The following is a 19,592-nucleotide window of genomic DNA, read 5'->3' on the forward strand; positions in this document are numbered from 1 at the left end:
CCTAACCCTACACCTAAAGGAGCTAGAGAAAGAACACCAAATAAAGCCTAAACCCAGCAGGAGAAGAGAAATAAGAAAGATCAGAGCAGAAATCAATGAAATAGAAACCAAAAGAACAGTAGAACAGATCAATGAAACTAAAGCTGGTTCTTTGAAAGAATTAATAAGATTGATAAACCCCTGACCAGACTTACCAAAAAGAAAAAGAGAAAGAACCCAAATAAAATCCACAAACCAGTCAATGTGATACACCACATTAACAAAATGAAGGATAAAAATCATATGATCCTTTCCCTCTCCTTTTGCCTCTTCCCTGCCCCAGCTCGTGCTCTGTCTCTTTCTCAAATAAATAAAATCTTTAAAAAAATCTTATGATCATCTCAATAGATGCAGAAAAGCACTTGACAAACTTCAATATCCATTCATGATAAGGACTTACAACAAAGTGGACACTGAGGAAATCCACCTCCAGATCATAAAGGCCATATATGAAAAGCCCACAGCTAACACCATACTCAACTTGTTCCTAACTTTAGGAACAAGACAAGGATGGCCACTCTCACCACTTTTATTCAACATAGTACTGGAAGTCTTAGCCAGAAAAATGAAGCAAGAATAAGAAATAAAAGGTATCCACATTGGTAGAGAAGAAGGAAAATTGTAACTACTTCCAGATGACGTGATGTTATATATAGAAAACCCTAAAGACTCCACCAAAAAGCTGTGAGAATAAACAAATTTAGTAAAGCTGCAGGATACAAAATCAACACACACACAAAAATCTGCTTCATTTCTATATACTAATAGCAAACTATCAGAAAGAGCAATTTAAAAAAAAAGTCCCATTTACAGTTGCATCAAAAGAAAAGAAATACCTAGGAATGTATTTAACCAAGGAGATGAAACACCCATATATTGAAAACTACAAGACATTAAAAAAATTGAAGACAACAGAAATAAATGAAAAGATATTCCATGCTCATGGATTGAAAGAATATTGTTAAAATGTCCATACTACCCCAAATAATCTGCAGATTCAACACAACCTCTCTTAAAATTCCAATGGCATTTTTCAAAGAAATAGAACAAATAATCCTAAAATTTATACAGAACCATAAAAACCCAGAATAGTCAATGCAACCTTGAGAGAGAAAGAACAAAGCTGGAGGCATCATGCTCCCTGGTTTCAAACTATATTACAAATCTGCAGTAATTAAAACAGTATGATATCAGCATGAAACCAGACACATGGATCAATGAAACAGAATAAAGAGCTCAGAAATAAATCCATGCTTCTATGGTCAATTAACTTTGGACAAAGGAGCCAAGAATATACAAGGAGGAAAGGACAATCTCTTCAATAAATGGTGTTGGGAGACTGGACAGCCACATGCAAAAGAATGAAACCGGACCACTTTCTTACACCATGCACAAGAATTAACTCAAAATGGTTTAAAGACCTGAATGTAAAATCTGAAACCACGAAACTCCTGGAAGAAAACATCGGTGGTAAGCTCCTTGACACAGGTCTTGGCGATAATTTTCCGAATCCGACACCAAAAGCAAAAGCAACAAAAGCAAAAAATAAATAAATTGGACTACATTATCCTAGAAAGCTTGCACACAGCAGAGGAAACCACACATGCACAGAGAAAAATCTGGATGGACTAACATCACATTGTTAGCAGCAACTTGCTGGTACTTGCAGATAATGGTGTATGAGTGTGTATTTCCCAATTTCTTTTCTTTCTTTCTTTCTTTCTTTCTTTCTTTTTTTTTTTTTTTTGCATTAAACCTGTAAACTCCTGCTAGGGAAAAAAAAATGTTCTTTTCAAAGGGGAAGAAAAAAAGGTAATGGTGTGGACGTGGCAATGGAGAGCTAGCGTGGCCATATTCCAGGCTCTGCCATTGGACAAGTAAGCAGCACTGGACAGGACAACAGAGGAGCCCGTTTCCTTGAGCGAGAACCGGGTCTCTAAGGCCCAGAGGTGGAGGGAATGTTTTGTAGAGAATTGACCACACTTTCCTCAGGAGTCTGTTATTCTTGGCATGTTTCTATTAAAGCCCCTAACACACTTTGGTGCAAATATTTGTTTGTGTGACTGTCAAAACATTAGATTACATGCTTCAAAAATACACTTGATCTTAGCCAAAAGGCCGAGAAGCGATACATGCTTCAAAAATAAAAGTTCATGCTATCCTTTTTGTCAGAATTCAAATATTCATATTTAGTTGCTCTTTTTACTGGTTAAAGGCTTTATTTTATAATTCCACTTAAGAAAAAGCTTAAGTTTTCTGAATTAAATACAGTTAGGAGAAACAATATCATGCTTCCTCAAAATGGAAACAGACCATTTAAATTAAAATTTTAGTTAAAGAGCAGAAAAGGATCATTAAAATAATCTCTTCTACTGTCATTTTAAAACTATACCTATGCTGTTCTGGAGAGCAGACTTCTAAACAAACAAGTTATAAACTTTTTTTCAACAACTATTCCAATATTTGCCAACTCACATTGTCAAGACATACTTATTTAATATTAACTTAAAATTATATCTGAAAAAAATAATTCCAATTCTTAAGGGAGAAGAATAATACTATTAAAAGAAAAATGTTCTGTACTGAAATTACTGTGCTAAAAACTCATATCCTAATTATAAGAAATTACTTGCTAGATCTAATTTGTAGATTATAGGTTGAAAAAAAGCCCTATTCTGACAAATGACTGAAAACCTTTCAAAGTTCCATTGCTAGGCTACATTAGTAAGTCAGGTACATCAGGAAATATACAGACAGAACCCTACCTGCCAGGTGCTCACAATCTAGCTCATAGAGTGTGTTTAGTGTTTAATTTCAAATAATGTGAAAGGTTTGCCTGAGGACCTGAGGCACCTAGAGACTCTTTCGGATGCCATCACAAAAGGAGAGATGACAGCCACTATGTGTGTATTCCTGTTAGCTTCTGAAAATAACTAAAGGTGACAAGAAAAAAAATCTTTCATAGCTCTCATTTTCCATGAAATAATTATTGTAGTTCCCTTTTAATGACAGAACTTATTACCATATATACTAAAAATAAAGTTTCAACCACTTAAAATGTCACACAGCAAAGAAATATAACAGACTAATCACTGCCCCAATCATGGTCAGGTCAGTTAAAAAGGCTGGTATTATCTTAATGTACTAATTATTCTCTTTTTTAAGTTCTTAATTCATTTTTCGTAACCTCTACACTCCAACTGTGGGGTCGAACTCATGACCCCGAGGTCAAGAATCACACACTCTTCCGGCTGAGCCAGCCAGGTGCCCCACTATTCTTTAATACAGACAAAATTGCCTCTTGAACCACTTTTCAAATTCTCCAATTTTCCACCACCCATGTTGCTGGCAGACTAGACTTTTCTTCCCCTGAGGATTGGCTCACAGAAAACCATAAGAAATAGTGATTATTAAAATTCTAAGATAAATATTGGGGCGAATGGGTGGCTCAATCAGTGAAGCCGAGTCCTGGGATCAGGTCCCAAATCAGGCTCCCTGCTCAGCAGGGGGTCTGCTTCTCTCTCTCCCTCTGCCCCTCCTCCTGCTCGGGCTCTCTCTCTCCAATAAATAAATAAGATCTTTTTTAAAAAAGTAAAATTCTAAGATAAACACAAAACCAACAAAATGTAAATATAAAAGCAATTATGGCTGAAGGGACCTAAACATCTACTACCACCCTCTCATTGTAAAGAAGGAGAAATAAAACAAGGTCAAGCTACATGCCCAGGGAAACGGCAGGTTAGGGGCAGGTCTCCAAATAGTACTGTAAGCCACCCTACACTCAAAGGCAGTTATACACAAATGCCATCAACATTTAGGAGCAAGTGTGCAATTCCATCATCCATTTGATATCACTTTGTTCTTCAAATGATCACTTACTAAGAGCACACAGAATCTTGGGAATTTCAGAGCTGGAGGGGGGAGCCATTAATGACTCCTCACTTTCCAGATGAGTAAACTAATGTCCAGAGAGACATTACCACTCTGTTCATTCCTCTACAAACAATTACTGGACCCCTACAATAAGCCAGGTCTTAGAGATGCAAAGACACACAGGATAAGATCCCAGTTCTTACTCTTCACTACAGAGAACACACTGACGGTCACCAGAGGGTAGGTGGAGGTGGCGATGGGGGGGAACAGGGGGTGGGGACGAAGAGCACACTTACCCTGGTGAGCACAGAGTCACGTACAGAATTCCTAAATCACAATATTGTACACCTGAAACTAAGAGAGTATGTGAACTATACTGAAATTAAAATTGAAAAAAAAATTCCAGTTAAGGAGCTCATGCGGGACAAAGAGAAAGCATAACTGTAATAGAACATGGTGTTATTTTAAGGGAGGGCTTGGCTAGTAGACTGGGCCAGAAAGGAGGAATGAATCAGCCCTGATTGTTTGAATATGACACTGGACACCAAGCAGGAGCACAAAGCTACTGACACCATTTAATGCTTGACGATAATGTTTTATAGTAAAACAGATGAAAAAAGTTCCACTTTCACCAAAAGGTGCAGGAAACTATCGCTTTCTAGACTGTCAGGCACAGCACCTGGCGTTTCACGCATATTACTTAATTCTGAAGGTGACGCAGAGGTAAGCGATATTATCCCCATTATTTCAAAGGAAGCTAACCAAAACGCACTTGTTCACGTGAATATGATACACCAGAGTCATAATGTGAACCCAGGCTTGTCTGGATCCAAACATCACATCCCTTTCTTTCTGTTATAACACTCTCAGCACAGGATTTTCTTTACGTGTTTAAATCACCTCCACATTCTCTTCAGTCTCTATAAGCAATACATCCTGCAATAAATAATTCTAGGCTTCAAGATTATTAATTCCTAGAATCAGAAATCATTGTTTAAAAAGCTGAAGAAAGACAAGAAAAGATTCTTCCTATACCTGAATAACATGTCCTCCTCTCTTTAAGAAACTTACTCATAAAAACTGAAATACTGATGTGAATTTCGGCTTTCATCTTTTCCCTTTTCTATGCTTAGATCACATCATAGGTGCTCCATAAATGGTATTTTTCTTCAAGATATCGAGAGGACGAACTCTGAAATCTTCTAAACACTTGAAATTGGAAGAAGTACATTTCTTTGTTTCTATTCCTGTCCAGAACATCTTATCATCCCGAAGGCTGAAAAAAGGCCCGCTCTCAGGAGCCAAGGCAGCACTGAGGATGCAAACGAGTCTCCCGGCAGCCAGGGAAGTCAGCTGCCTGGCAGTCTACAAACACCTGCCGGCGCAGATTTTCAAACGCTGCCAGGACGGGGGGTGGGGGGGGACAGGGGCGGAAGGTCAGGTCTCGACCCCTGGTATTAACCCTACAGCAGCTCCACGCTCGCCTGTGAATAAAGGAACAACGTGGGAAGCCCAGCCGAAGGCACGAAAGGTGAGCCCTGCTAGGGAACAACGGCCTCTGTTACTGAGGAAGTTGTATTGGCGAGTACGCTGTGTCACCCAGCAGGGACGCAGGTCATGGCACAAAGCCCAGGTGGCCTCTCGGGATCTGAATGAACACATCTGCGCGTTCGAACTGAACCCTCGCTCAAGCCCCCAGGAGACAAAATCAGTAATAACTACCCTCTGCCCCAAGGCTTTCCGCGCAAGCCGTAGTTGGGGCACCGGCGCGACGCTGCCCGGCGACCCCCGCTGCCCGGTGCCTCCAGGACCCCGGACCCCTGCCGCCCCGCAATCCGCGTCCCGCGCCGTGAGCCCCGCCCCCCGATCGCCCCGTGCCTTCCCGCGATCCCTGTCCCGCGCCCCGCGCCCCCTGACCCCTCTGTGCCTCCCGGCCCCCCGCAATCCCCGGACCCCCGCCGCCCCGTGCCCCTCGGCCGCCCGGCGATCCCCACCCCGCGCCCTGCGCCCCCGACCGGTCTGCGCCCCACCTCCCGGCCTCGCTGCGCCCCCCGGACCCATGCCTCCCCGGGTCCCCTGACCGGTCTGCGCCCCACCTCCCGGCCTCGCTGCGCCCCCCGGACCCATGCCTCCCCGGGTCCCCTGACCGGTCTGCGCCCCACCTCCCGGCCTCGCTGCGCCCCCCGGACCCATGCCTCCCCGGGTCCCGACCGGTCTGAGCACCCCCCGGCCGCCCCGCGACCCCGCCCGGTGCTCTGAGGGCGAACGCAGGGGCTGCCCTCCGGCCGCCCAGCCTCACCTCCAGGCGCTCCGCCCCCCGCGCCGGCCGGGCCCCAGCGCCCCGCGACCAGCTGAAAGAGGAGGAGGAGGCGGAGCGGGCGGGACCCGAGGCCGAGGACCACGGGCCGGGACCCCCACGCAGACATCGCCCGGCCCCGCGCGGGAACGCAAGCGGCCGCCTCACGACGGCCGCGCGGGCAGGGAACTCGGGCTCCAGAGGGATGAAACCGGGAGGTGGGTCGGAGCCAAGGGGGAACGGCGCTGCTGCGGAGTGGCTGCTCCGCTCGTGCTCCTCAGTCCCGGGCCGGCGCGGCCACCTCAGCCCGCAGGATTCCCGCGGGCTCGCGGCGTCTGAGGAGGCTCGCGCGCCCGGCCCCGCCCCGGCCCCGCCCCGGCCCCGCCCGCCTGCCCGTAGCCCCGCCTCCGTTTCCCCCGGCCCGCCTTTGGCCCCGCCTTTGCCCCCCCGCTTAGAAGCTGGCTTAGAGCCAAAGCTCCGCCTTTTCCGCGCATGGCCCCGCCCCCGGATGGCTCCGCCCCCGAACTGGCCGGGCCCGGGGCCCCAAAGCCCGCGGCTGCAGCCGGGCGCCCAATCCCGGGAAGCTGAAGGCCCGGGCTGACGCCCCTGGCCAGTCCCTCTGGCCTCCGGCGGCCTGCGCAGGCCCCCAACTACCTGTGATCACCATTGCTAATTAACGTCTGCACTGTGCGCGGCACTGGGGGAAGCAGACGGACAGACTGCGCCCAGCGGACAGGAGGAAGTTATTCCGCGTCCTCACCAGAACTGCCTACGGAACTAGGGCGCCGGGGTGAAGCGCCCTAGTCGCTGAACCAGGCGGGGGGTCCCGGGGGCCCAGTCCGGACCCTCCCTCAGGCGCCCGTGGAAATGACGCGCAGCTGTCTCAGCACAGGCCGTGCACCCCCCGCCCCGTGTGCCCCCCCCGGCCGTCCAGCAGTAAGCATCTGTAAGCAGTGCTCCCCCCCCACCGTGTGTCCATCCTTGAACGACTGTAAGCAGTGCCCTCCATACCCCCCCGTGTGCCAGCCGTGAGCATCTGTAACCAATGTCCCCCCGCTCCGCGTGTGTCCAGCAGTGAGTGTCCATAAGCAGTGCCCCCCCGGGGCTGTCCAGCAGTAAGCATCTGTAAGCAGTGGTCGCCCCCCTCCGTGTGTCCATCTTTGAGAGACTGTAAGCAGTGCCCTCCATACCCCCCGCGCCCCGTGTGCCCAGCCTGCGAGCATCTGTGAGAAACACAGAAACACAGCCACTCCCCCCGTCCCCTGGTTTTGGGAGCAGACTGCTAGGGTGCCATCTCCAATCCCTCCCGACCCTACGGTTCATCCTCTCTGTTCATAATTGATTAGAAAGCTTCATTTGGCTGAAGAGATTCAGGCGAATTAACTTTAAACTTAAGTGGCAGAGCGTTTCACTGATTCTTCATAGAAAGCCTGATGGAGTTGACACTTCTAAGGCTCCTTGTGAGCAGGAATTTCACACCAAGCTCCAGACTCAGTGAGTCTGTTAAGAAACCTGGTTGTAAAGAATGTAAATGGTAAAATTTAGGTAAGACTACAACAGGGAACATGGAGATAAAGTCCAATGACGCTGCTCTGCTTGAGCCTAACTCAGAGGGGCCACAGAGAGAGGGTCAGGTGAGTCATCAACTACCTCTCTGCACTGGCTGGAAAGTGCTTGTGGGCCCTTCGCTGCAGACTTCGGTTTGCTCTGCACGGTATGCGGGGCATATAGACACTTAATGCAACTCACCCGCACAGTACCTGAGAAAGTCAAGCGCTATTCCACTTTTACAGCTAGGGGACTTGAAACAGCGGCTAAATAAACAGCTGGAGGGCACAGGACCTTCGGTGAGAGAACCGGAATTCAGCGGTTGTTAGCTCTGCCTGCAGCAAGCATAATTGCAACTCTTGGACCTCCCCAGGGTGTCCTGTCAATAACCACAAGAACAATGGTGATTTACATAGTTTGCGGAAAAGGCGACTCATTGCTGTGACTGTTTGTTTGTAAGTGAAAGGCGAAGTGAGAAATTTGTTGGGCACATTAAAATCCAAGCAAATCATCATGGAACATAAAGTGTGCATCTTGGATGGCTTTTTCTGGAAGGATACGCCTGTTACCCTCCGTTGCCGGATGCAGTAGCTGCACCTGAGTCTAATAATAGGCATTGTCACAGTGCTAGGAGACACGGCTGACACAGGGCATGAATACTGCACCCTCACCGACCAAGTCCCCTAACGCAGCTTCAGACTTCCAACGTTCTGTGCTTTGACCCAAGGGGCTGCCCTACAGGCTGCATCATGCACCTGCATCCCAGACACATTGCCCTCTGACCTGTGTGGGGCTCTCATCCCACGTCCCTGCCTTTGGTCACCCTCCTCCTCCCCTTCTGTGAATATCCACATCCACCCTTTCTTGAAGACCCCCCCCTTCAAATGCTGCTCGCACCACAAAGTGCAGCCTGGTCCCCCCCAGCCTTAGCCACCTCCCTTCTCTCAAGACCCAGAACACTTGTCTCTTGCACTTCCTACTTTCCATCTTTTTCTCTCTAAATCTTATGTCCCCTGCTAGATAATGAGCTCCTAGGCCTAGAATCTGGGTCGATTCATCTTTACAATACCCACCAGCCAGTCAGTGCCTTGCCATGGAAAGTGGCATTTAATAATTGCCATATGAACCTTGCTGAGGAGTGGGGGGCTATCATGATCTGTGCGCTCTTTAAATACAGGAGCCCATTGGATCTCAAGCCCATTCGATCTCAACAGGGACAGGGTTTGTGTTCCCCTCGAGCTGCCCTGTCCTCCACTCTCTTAGCAGGTCCCTGCTCTTCTGCCCAGACTGCAAGCTGGGAATTCCACCTGCTCAGACTCCACACCCTGTGATTGCATGCAGTGAGGTGTCTCCCACATACTGGCAATGAGCAGATGCACACGCGGTTGCTGATCTCACCTCGGGGCCCCAGTGTGTCCCCTGTATAAGTGATGACATCGTCACTTGGACCTGGCGCCTAGTAAGTCCCAAACCATCGTGTCCTCCGCTCTTCCTATCTCAGTCAGTGGCACCACCATCCAACTCCTCAAGCTAAACACCACATGCCCGGTTCCCCGCCCTGCCTCGCTCACCACATCCAATGCCCCTTCCGGGGTAGTCACTTGGCAACACCTTGAACCTGTACCTACCCCTCCCTCCTGCTGCTGTAGGCACGGCCATGCTCATCTCCAACGTAGGCTGCTGCCCTGCACGCCCCAGCACATTCTGCAGAAGGCAGCCTGAGTGATTGTGCGAACACAGGAGCTGAGGCCCAAGTCCGTGCCGGGGTCCTCAGAGTAGCCCTGCTGCCCTCCTGGGCACCACGCCACCCCCCCCCCCGTGACCTGCCTTCCAGCTGTCCTAGCTGCCGTCCTGTCCACGGGCTGCCCCAAAACCGCTCCCCCCGGCTGCCCTTTCTCTGCCTGATTCCTGTCAGCTCCTCGGGCATAAAGGGGCCATATACGCTGGGCCCTCCTCTCCCTCTGCCCGTGACTCTGCACTGTCCCCTCCTCTTAGCACATGTCGCGGTTTGTTATTACACACCCTTCCGTACGCCGTACCTCCCGTAGAACACTCACTCCCGAAGGGCAGAAGCTGTGTCTGCGTTATTCACGGGGGTGCGCCCAGCGTATGGAGCACCAGTCGATGCTCAGAATGTTAACTGCATGAATAAATGAATGTTGGGTAGTTTGCCCCAGGTCTCAGAGCTAGTGAGCTGAAAATGGTGAGCAGGGACTCAAAGCCAGGAGGCCTGGCTTCAGAGACAGCCATTCTGAGCAAAAGCTCTCTTTGGGCCCCACCCTTAATCTTTTTTTTTTAATTTAAATTCAATTAATTAACGTATAGTGTATTATTGGTTTCAGAGGTAGAGGTCAGTGACTCATCAGTTGCATATAACACCCAGTGCTCATCACATCACGTGCCCTCCTTCATACCCATCCCTCGTTACCCTATCCCCCCACCCCCCTTCCCCCACAGCAACCCTCTCTTGTGGTTTGTCTCCCTCTCTGATTTCGTCCTATTTTACTTTTTAAGTGGTGCCTTAAAACCTGGAGGCCGAAGAGGAAGCCCGTAGAGGCTCCGCCACAGGCCCGTCACGTCGGGCGGTGGCAGGCATCATCCTGGATGGGGCAGTTACTCTCCGACGTGCTCACTTACAGAACCCTTAAGCAAAGGGCAGCTGGTGCTTTGCAGCGAAAAGCGAGCACAGCGGGGGAGGGGGGCGTGTCAGGAGTCAAATAACCATGGTCGTCTGGGAGTGGAGTGACGGAACACGTGGTCTCGAATGCTTGGTCTTGCATACCGACCTTGTTCACTTCCTTTCTTATAATGGGGTCAACTGGGCTAAATGCAGAGCCAGGCAGATTCTCGAATCTCCCATTCAGCATTTCCATTGTAGTTTGGTGATAAATTCTGCTGTGAGCCTTTAAGATGAAAGCCAAACTGAAAAGTTAATTAAAGATAAAAATGGATGCTGTCAATTTTACTGCTGAAATTAAATGCGTTTTCACAGATCAAAGCAAAAAAAGCAAGTATTGATAGGGTATTAAAATTCAGTCCTTCAAAAGAAATGATATAAGAAGAAAAGGTCTTTTTCAGGGGCTATTTCAGTGACTAATCAAAATGTAAAAGGGCAGACATATTTTAATGTACAGAGCTTCAAGAAAGAAAATTAATTGGCCATATTTTTATTGGATTGCAATAGTTAAGTAGTAGTGCATAAAAATCACATATCACAAAAATATAAACCATATATATAACTGAGCTGTCTCAATAATAGCATATCTAAACCACAACGTCATAGACCCAATGACCAAGAGAAAAACACAAGTGAACAAGGAAATAGCAATTCACTACAAAACAGAGTAAATTATAACGTGACAAATATCAGCGCTTGTTACAAATAAAGACATAGTTTCCCACCTAAAAGTGCAGTGCAGTTACCCATGCCCCCTGAAATGCCCAAAGCTTTTACACCTGGGACATCACATCATGAAAGAATTTTTCCTTTAAAACAAACAAACAATACAAAAGGATAGATCTTAATTAAATCTCAACACACACACACACAGGCAGTTATGTGGAGGTCCTAAATATGTTAATTAGCTTGGTTGTGGTGATCATGTCACAATGTGCACATTTATTAGACATATATGTTGATGCTATCTCAATAAAGCTGCTAACACACAGAAATTTCTACAGTAAAAAAAAAGACAAATATGGATTTCTGTAAATTTCTTCGCCAGATTGCAATGACTTAATATGCAAAAGCTCAACATTTGTAAACTAAGTAAACACAATATTTATTGCATTAAGTGACCTGTTGTTCATAGATGGCCCACTCGTATAATTTATAAAAGACACTTATGCCCGTTTTAATGTCTGCAAGACACAATTGTAAGTGTTCGATTCTGTGCAAAAGGTAGAATTTAAGTATTCTTACCAAACATACAAACGGACGTCACTCACTTTCTATTCTGGAACTGAGAGATACTCACAGACACTGCTACATACATCAAAAGTAAGTTCAAAGGATAAATTACACTGCGGGTATGGACCACAGATGCTCCAGAAATTTGTGGCTACACACCCCGCAGGAGAACTGCCATTTTAGAATTTAATTTAATGATTGCCAATTTAATTGTTCCCAGATTACTCCCACTCCAATCAAGGGATATTATGAAATTCTGAAACTCAAAAAAAAAGCACACAAAAATTCAAAATTAAATAGATTTCCATTTGCAATTTGTACACTGCCACATAATGCTTTTATGGAAGGGAGGCTAAGATGAGACCAAACTGGAGCTGTTTCTCTCCTACGTTTGGGAATCTGCTCTAATTATCCACTCTAATTTATTTAGCAAGGGTTCTCATCCAGCTTCAGTTCCTGTGCAATACTAATTGATGTCAAGTTTTTTTATGGCTAAGAAGCAAGATCAGATGAGCATCTTTCAGCAACACAAAGAGCTCCCTCTGAGGGTTAGAGTAATATACAACACTGATTGTCCCAGAGAATTGATTATCTTTAACCTAATTCCATGCCACCTGAGCCAAGTCTCTGACAATTGGAAATCGTTTGGTAACGTCCAGTTCCACAGCTGTCTCACCTGAGTTGCGATCTTCCCTTGCTCTTCTAGAACGCGCCTGATTAATTTCAGGTGTTTTCAATTTCTTGCACACTAAAGAATACTTGAGGCCATCTGCATGCCAAAGGACATTTTGATCCTTGACTGCATACGATCTTGTCAGCAGGGAACCAGAGTTGAACTTGCCTATTGTACTTCTGATGCACGTCTGATCTCCCCAGTGCTCTGTGGGATAACGGACTGGGAAACAGAAAGATGGCAGCCTATTGGGAAGTACACAGCCTTTGGTCTTTGATGTCAAATAAACATGAGTTTGGAATCTTGCTGTCACTTCCCAGCTATTCATTCAACAGATATTTGAGAATCAACCATATGCCCATTTCCTGGGATGATGCAGCAAACAAGACAGAACTTAATGCCTAGGGGAGGAAAGCAGAGACTAACAAGATAGTTTCAGAGTTTGCTAAGAATTCTTGAAGAAATAAATAGAAAGTGATGGGGGGGGTCAGAAAATGCCTTCCTGGGACGGTGGCCGGAGCTAGGAGACAGAGAAAGCACAGCGGGTGAGGGGGGCATTCCAGATAAAGGGGGGCAGCTCGGGTGCAGCTCTGAGGTAGAAGAGAGTTTGTGAGGAAGGACAGAGAAGAGTCGTCAAGATGGGGGAGTGGGGTGAGCCCGGATGGAGAGCACGGACTTCCTTCTCAGGACAGTGGACATCAGTGACAGGTTTGTAGTGAAGATTCTTATGTTATTTGGGTGGGGGGGCCTCATAACTTAAGACTCAACAAACTACTCATTTTTTAAAAGTGGACAAATATTGCAGTATCTAGAAAACCATGGTTTGATGAACTGACACATCCGTGTAGTACTTTTTCTCCCACTTTTTTGGCCTTGAGAGCTGACTCTTCAGCTTATAATTCTGCACGTCTGCAGACTGGATTCTGACTCCATCCATGTCGAGCCTTGTTTCTCTTCCAACGACAGGCACCACGCAGCTTCCGTTCCCACACCTCCCTGGCCTGACGCTGGGTTAGCTGGAATAGTGTTTGGAAGGAAATGCCCAGGAAGCCATTCCTACACTGGGATGATCAACAGTCACCTCACGGCCCACGGCCCACATCACAGCCGCGACCCCTCCAAAGACCTCCAAATGGAGGGGAACAGACAGCAGGACTTACCAACTGCAGCTAAAACATCTCCCTCTCACAAACCCTAAGCACAGGAACATAAGAACACGTCGTTAGAGTCCTTCCCGGGCCCTTGGATGGGGCTGTGCCAGTGAGGGGTGCTCAAGCTCAAGCTTCATTAGCGTCCCTATAAACGCGTGCGATTCCCCGATGGGAAGCCATGTATGCAGGGGGACAGGTGCGGGAGGCCCCGTGGAAGGCAGGACAGCCCACACGGGAGCAGAGGCACGGGACCCGGGTGACTGGCACACATCACTCACCTTCTCTGAGCTTTGGTTTTCTCAACCACATAACGGAAAGATGCCTCTGAATCACCGAGCACATCCTAGGCCCTCAGCCAGTGAGTGCTGTCATTATAACAAACGTTTTACAAGGTGACTGTGAGAGTTAGCAAACATGAAGTCACTGACACACACAGTTTGCCCCACAAATGGTACTTTCTGCTCTGCTATTTGAGAAAGGGTTTTCTAAGGCTTCAAAATACTTTCGGGAAGCAACGAGAAGGAAAAATACGTATCTTAAGTTCTTCTTTGAAGCTGTGTTTAAACAAATGGTCTGTGATTTGCCAAAGTCTACCAGTAGACTTATTCAGCATCCGGGCCACTGGCAGAAGGGCACAGTGGCCGAGCAAGCTTGTATGGGCGATTTTCATTTCATCTCTCGTGTATTTCCCAAAGTGAGCGCATACTGCTTTATCATCAGAAAAAGTAAGTTACCGGATTGTTCAGGACCCAGGAGAAAATTTATCCTGGATTCTCCCGTCCCGTATGATTTGGAATTTTTCAGAGAGTGTGATTATATAAGGCTCTTAGGTATAGAATCAAAGACTCGTCCTGCCCCAGTGTTCGGTACAAAGGCCCTTAGAGAAGAGATGCTCCCTGCCGACATGAAAGGGATCAAAGTCCTGCCCAACCGTGAGGCCTACTTCAACGGTAACTAACAAATTCATATACATTCACTCAGGACTCAATCCAGTTTCCACTTATACCGGGCTCTTTTAGGAGAAAATAAGGGAAAATAGACTCCTTTTAAAGTCTGAATTGCTAATAGGAATGTCTAGCACGAAGATGGATTAAAAATAAACCAGGATATGACCCAGCAACCTCACTTGGGGACATGCCCTAGAGAAATGAAAGCTTGTGCATGAGTATTCACGAGAGCCTCCAAATGGAAACCACCCTCATGTCCACCATGCAGTATGATTACACAATGGGGTATTATTCAGCAATAAAAAAAAATAGATTCCTGCCGTTATTTCTCTTATCCAGTAGCTGTGACTTGCCCACACGCGCTGGGTCACGATGAACCTTGACGACATGACGCTCGGTGAGACGCCGGTAGCAGATGACCACATGGTGGCTTGGGGACCGCACTCCATGACACGTCCACAACAGGCAAATCTGCGTGGGCCGAGAGCACACTGGCGGGCTCCCAGGGCCGGGGAGCCGCGTGACGGCAAAGTGGGGCAGGGTTTCCGTTTGGGAAAACGAAAGCGTTCTAAACCATGGTGTTGGCTGCACAGCTGTGAATACTAACTAAAGCCACCGAGTGTGTGCTCTCGACGGGTTGGACTGTGAGGTGTATGATAATTATGTCTCAATAAAGCCGTTACAAAAGAAAGGTTAGTAACTATTTCATTTTATCTAATTCCAAATTCATTCAAGAACATTAGTCTGAACGACAGAATTAAGGTTGCATGATTAATTGAAATCCTGACTTTTAAAAATAGATATCAATTATATTTTTATATGTTTACCAATTATATTTTTTTAAATTATGCATGATAAAACCACAAATTTACTAGAAGAATGTCCATATACTTTTTTAAAATTGTAATTCCAGTAGTTAACATACAGTGTGCTATTAGCTTCAGGTGTACAACAGAGTGACCTGACACTTCCATAAACCACCCACTGCTCATCACGACAGGTGTCCTCCTTCATCAGCACCTGTCTCCCCCGCCCCCCCATCTCCGCCCCTCTGGTGACCAGCAATGTGTCCTCTGTAGTTAAGAGTCTGTTTCTTGGTTTCTTTTTTTGTTTGTTTATTTTGCTTCTTAAATTCCACATATGAGTGAAGTCATATGGTATTTGTCTTTCTCTGACTTATTTCACTCAGCGTCATACTCTCTAGTTCCATCCACGTCATTGCAAACGGTAACTATTCATTCTTTTTGATAGCTAAGTAATATTCCAGCGTGTGTGTGTGTGTGTGTGTGTGTGTGTGTGTGTGTGTGACATCTTTATTGGGCTGCTTCCTTAGTTTGGCTATTGTTGAAAATGCTGCAGTAAACACTGGGGTGCATGTATCTTTTCAAATTAGTGTTTTTGTATAGAATGTTTATATACTTTGGCATGAGGGGTATCTTTATATGTATTATACTAACAACGAGAAATGTAAACGACTCATAGCTTTGCCTACAAAAACACAAAAAAACCTTCAATTACCAGCATTAAAAACAAAAATGCAAATGCTAAAAGAAGACACTGGGACACAGATGACCAGGAGCTCATAAGTGACTTTTCTAAGTGCCGTGACAGGACTCTGGGCAAGGACATGGGCAGACAGAGCACAAAAGAATACGAAAGAAGAATATCTGGAAGAAAAAGGGGGAAAAAAGCATGTGACATGGATTCCTTCACTGGGTGATGTGCACCGCTATCAAGTTCTTCCCTACCAGGCCAAAACAACAAAAAAGATGTTAGAAAATTTTAGGAGTAGTTCATCATGTTTTTTTTCAAGAGTGTTATTTATTTGAGAGAGTATGCACACAAGCGGGGAGGCAGACAGAATCTGAAGCAGACTCCGCCCTGAGCACGGAGCCCGACGCGGGGCTCGATCCCACAACTGTGAGATCATGACCTGAGCCGAAACCAAGAGTCAGCCGCTTCACTGACTGAGCCGCCCAGGCCCCGCTCCTGTTCGGAATGACTTTTTAGCTCCCAGAACTTACCTGAGCGAGAGGCCCTGGTCCGGCTTTCCCGCTCTTCTCACCCCTCACTCCGGGGAGCTGCCCTCCTCCGTTCCCTTTACCACTGAGACCCTCAACCTTCCATTTCTGCAGCCTCCCAGCTGGTCTCCCCACCTTGCCTCCTCCCAGCAATCCAGCTCCTGGACTCGAGTTAGGGCGTACTCGTTTCCCTCATTCACTCAAAAACCTGGGGCGCCTGGGGGGCTCAGTTGGTGGAGCGTCCGACTCTTGATTTTGGCTCTGGTCATGATCTCAGGGTCCTGGGATCAAGCCCCATATGGGGATCCACGCTCAGTGGGGAGTCTGCTTCTCCCTTTCCCTCTGCACCCCCCCCATGCTCCCTCTCAAATAAAGAAATAAAACGTCTCAGCGGCTCCCGCATGGCACAGAGCACACAGGGCACACGGTCTGCAAAGCTGTCTGGTCTCTTCAGCGTACATTTCCAACCTCATTTCCTGTCCTTGACCGTCTTCCCCCGACAAGCCATGCTCCAGCTGGGCTCAGCTACAGGCTTTCCATAAATATGTAAGGCTGTCCCACTGCCAGGCCTTCACTCCCGAGCCGCCGCTCGCGGCCACCGGGGGTCCAGCACGTGTCCACAGTAGCAAGTAGTTGATTACAGCCCTGCCCTTCCTGCACAGTAATAACTGAGAACATGTCTTGCTCAGCCACAAATTGCCATTACCTAAAATTACCAGGAACATGGTAAATAGGAACAGAAATGAATCTTTCTGGCTTTTTTTTCCCCAGAACATGGAATATTTTTGCATTGCTAACAAATACTTCCATGGAACTTTCAAAGCGCTAGACTAGAAATTCGAGTCTTGCTTATTTTCTGATTAAGAGAAACTCCAGAAGTAAAATTATACACAGGAACACCTGATTTTTTTCCCGAGTCATTTTTAAAACATGATTTGTAACTTGCCCAAATGAAATCGATGCAAGATTTCAACCTTTTAGCTCTTTGCTCTCCTACTTCTGCCTATCAAGGTGCTCCTGCCCCAGCCGTGCCCCCGTTGGAAAGAGCCCATGTTCAGATGAGGATTGCTAAGCTACATTCAGAGGATGCACCAGGCAACACCCTGCAACCCAGAGCTACAAATACGCCGCAGGGCAGAGGGAGAAAAGGGGCTGGGGAGAATCTAGGCTAGACGTAGCCTTGGAGCAAGGAAAAAAAACAGTTAGGGCAGCCCCCACCCCACCCCCACTTTTCACTTTTCCCCCAGCATGACATTATTTCAACAAAAGGGTCAGCGGCTCAGTCAGTGGGGCATGCGAGTCCTCTCCGGGTTGAGTTCAAACCCCACACTGGTTGTAGAGAGGACCTAAAATAGTAAAAAAAATCTTAGGGGCACTTGGGTGGCTCAGTCGGTTGAGGGTCTGCCTTCAGCTCAGGTCATGATCCCAGGGTCCCAGCCCCGCATCAGGCTCCCTGCTCAGCAGGGAGTCTGCTTCTCCCTCTGCCCCTCCCCCCACACTTGTGCTCGCTCTGTCAAATAAATAAAATCTTTTTTTTAAAAAGGTTATGTTGAGATCTTTCCATCATTAGGATGAAGTCCTGAATACTTGCTCCAGATGTGGTGGGAAAATGCACTACCCGAGCCTCTACAGTTGTCGTGACTTTAGGAAAGTGCTCAGGGGGTGGTCAGAATACAGCAAACCCACCAGTTCTACTCCCTGGATGGGAAGGCAGTGTATTTCAGGATTTCACTCCAGCATATCAAGGACCACCACTCACCCATTCCTCAGTATCGGAAGCCTAATACGTGCCCATTTCTGTTCTTGATGCTGGGACAGTAGGCAGATGTACCAGGTGGTGAGGGGGCTTGGAGAAACACCCCACAGGGTTAGGCAGGGTGCGTGCCTGGGGCAGTGGCCCAAACAAGGTGACACTGGAACATGGGGGAGTGGGCAATGCAGACACTCCCAGGGCTGAGCATTCTCAAGGTAGAGGGAGGGACTGGCACGTACAAAGGCCCTGGGGTGGAAGAGGCCTGGGATTTCAAGGAACAAGAAGGCTCCTTCGGATGAGCACCTGGTGGAAGAGAAGGTAGCAGTGGGGCCCCCTGTAAACCAGAGTCAAGGACTTGGCTTTCCCTGGGTAGGAAGGGTGGCCGGCCAGCCTACGCTGGGAGAGCGCCCTCTGGCTGCTGTGTTGAGGACGGCCTGAAGGGAGGACCCTGCACAAGGCTGGATAACAATCCTTGAGAGACTGTGGTGGCCAAGCCTCGGACTCTATTCTGGAGACAGGCAGCTCACTTCTCCGTCTACCCCCACTTCCGTGCAGAGCGAGACCCAAAGGGTCAAGTGACCACGTGCAGCCGAGATCCTCACCACTTAGATTCCGTGTTTGCAAATTTGCCTGTAGTCAGCCCCAAGCCAACACGGACGGGGCCTTCGTGGTCACTGTGGACGGGCGCAGGTGCGCACGTTCCCAGCCAGGGTCAGAGTGGAAGCCTGCCTCCTCGTTCAGCCCATACGGGCAACAGCGTTCTTCTTTTGGTCTGTTTCGTGTCTATTTTTCACATCTTTGTGATTCCGCCTAAGCTCAGGGCAGAAGTGCTGGCTAGTGCCCCTCCAAACCGAGATGTGTATGTCAGATGAACTCTGTTTCGGCAGGTCACCGTCGTTGGCCACGAGCTCAAGATTAATGAGTTACCAATACACGTTAAATGTCTTTAAACAGAAACACACAGCAAGCAAGGCCACGCATTGATCGGCTGAGTTAAGAGTGGCCAGAGGCTCTCAGGAACCTGACCTGGTATTCATTCCCCCCGAGCCACAGATCAGTATTCGCTCAGTGTTCGTGACGATTCTACAGAACACAACTCCTGGGAGTAACAGCAACTAGCTGTACAGTGCAAGGAACATTTGAATTAAAAAAGCACTACGTCAAAGGGGCTTGAAAACACACCTGGGCAAGAACACGAGCGGTGGGGCTGGCACACACACCACCCCTGCGACCCACACGTGCTAACAAGCTCCGCGTGTTTCTAAGGTGTCTTCAAGTTTGAGAATCCCCTGGGGAGATCTGGCATCTCCTGCACCCAGGCTGTGGGGCACAGGAGGGCCGACTCCCACGTGGTCCTGCAGCGGGCTGGGCTCACACTCGA

Source organism: Eumetopias jubatus, unplaced genomic scaffold, assembly GCF_037043125.1.
Source record: "Eumetopias jubatus isolate StellerSeaLion01/CBP00866 unplaced genomic scaffold, mEumJub1_p1.0 scaffold_7, whole genome shotgun sequence".
NCBI lineage: Eukaryota > Metazoa > Chordata > Mammalia > Carnivora > Otariidae > Eumetopias > Eumetopias jubatus.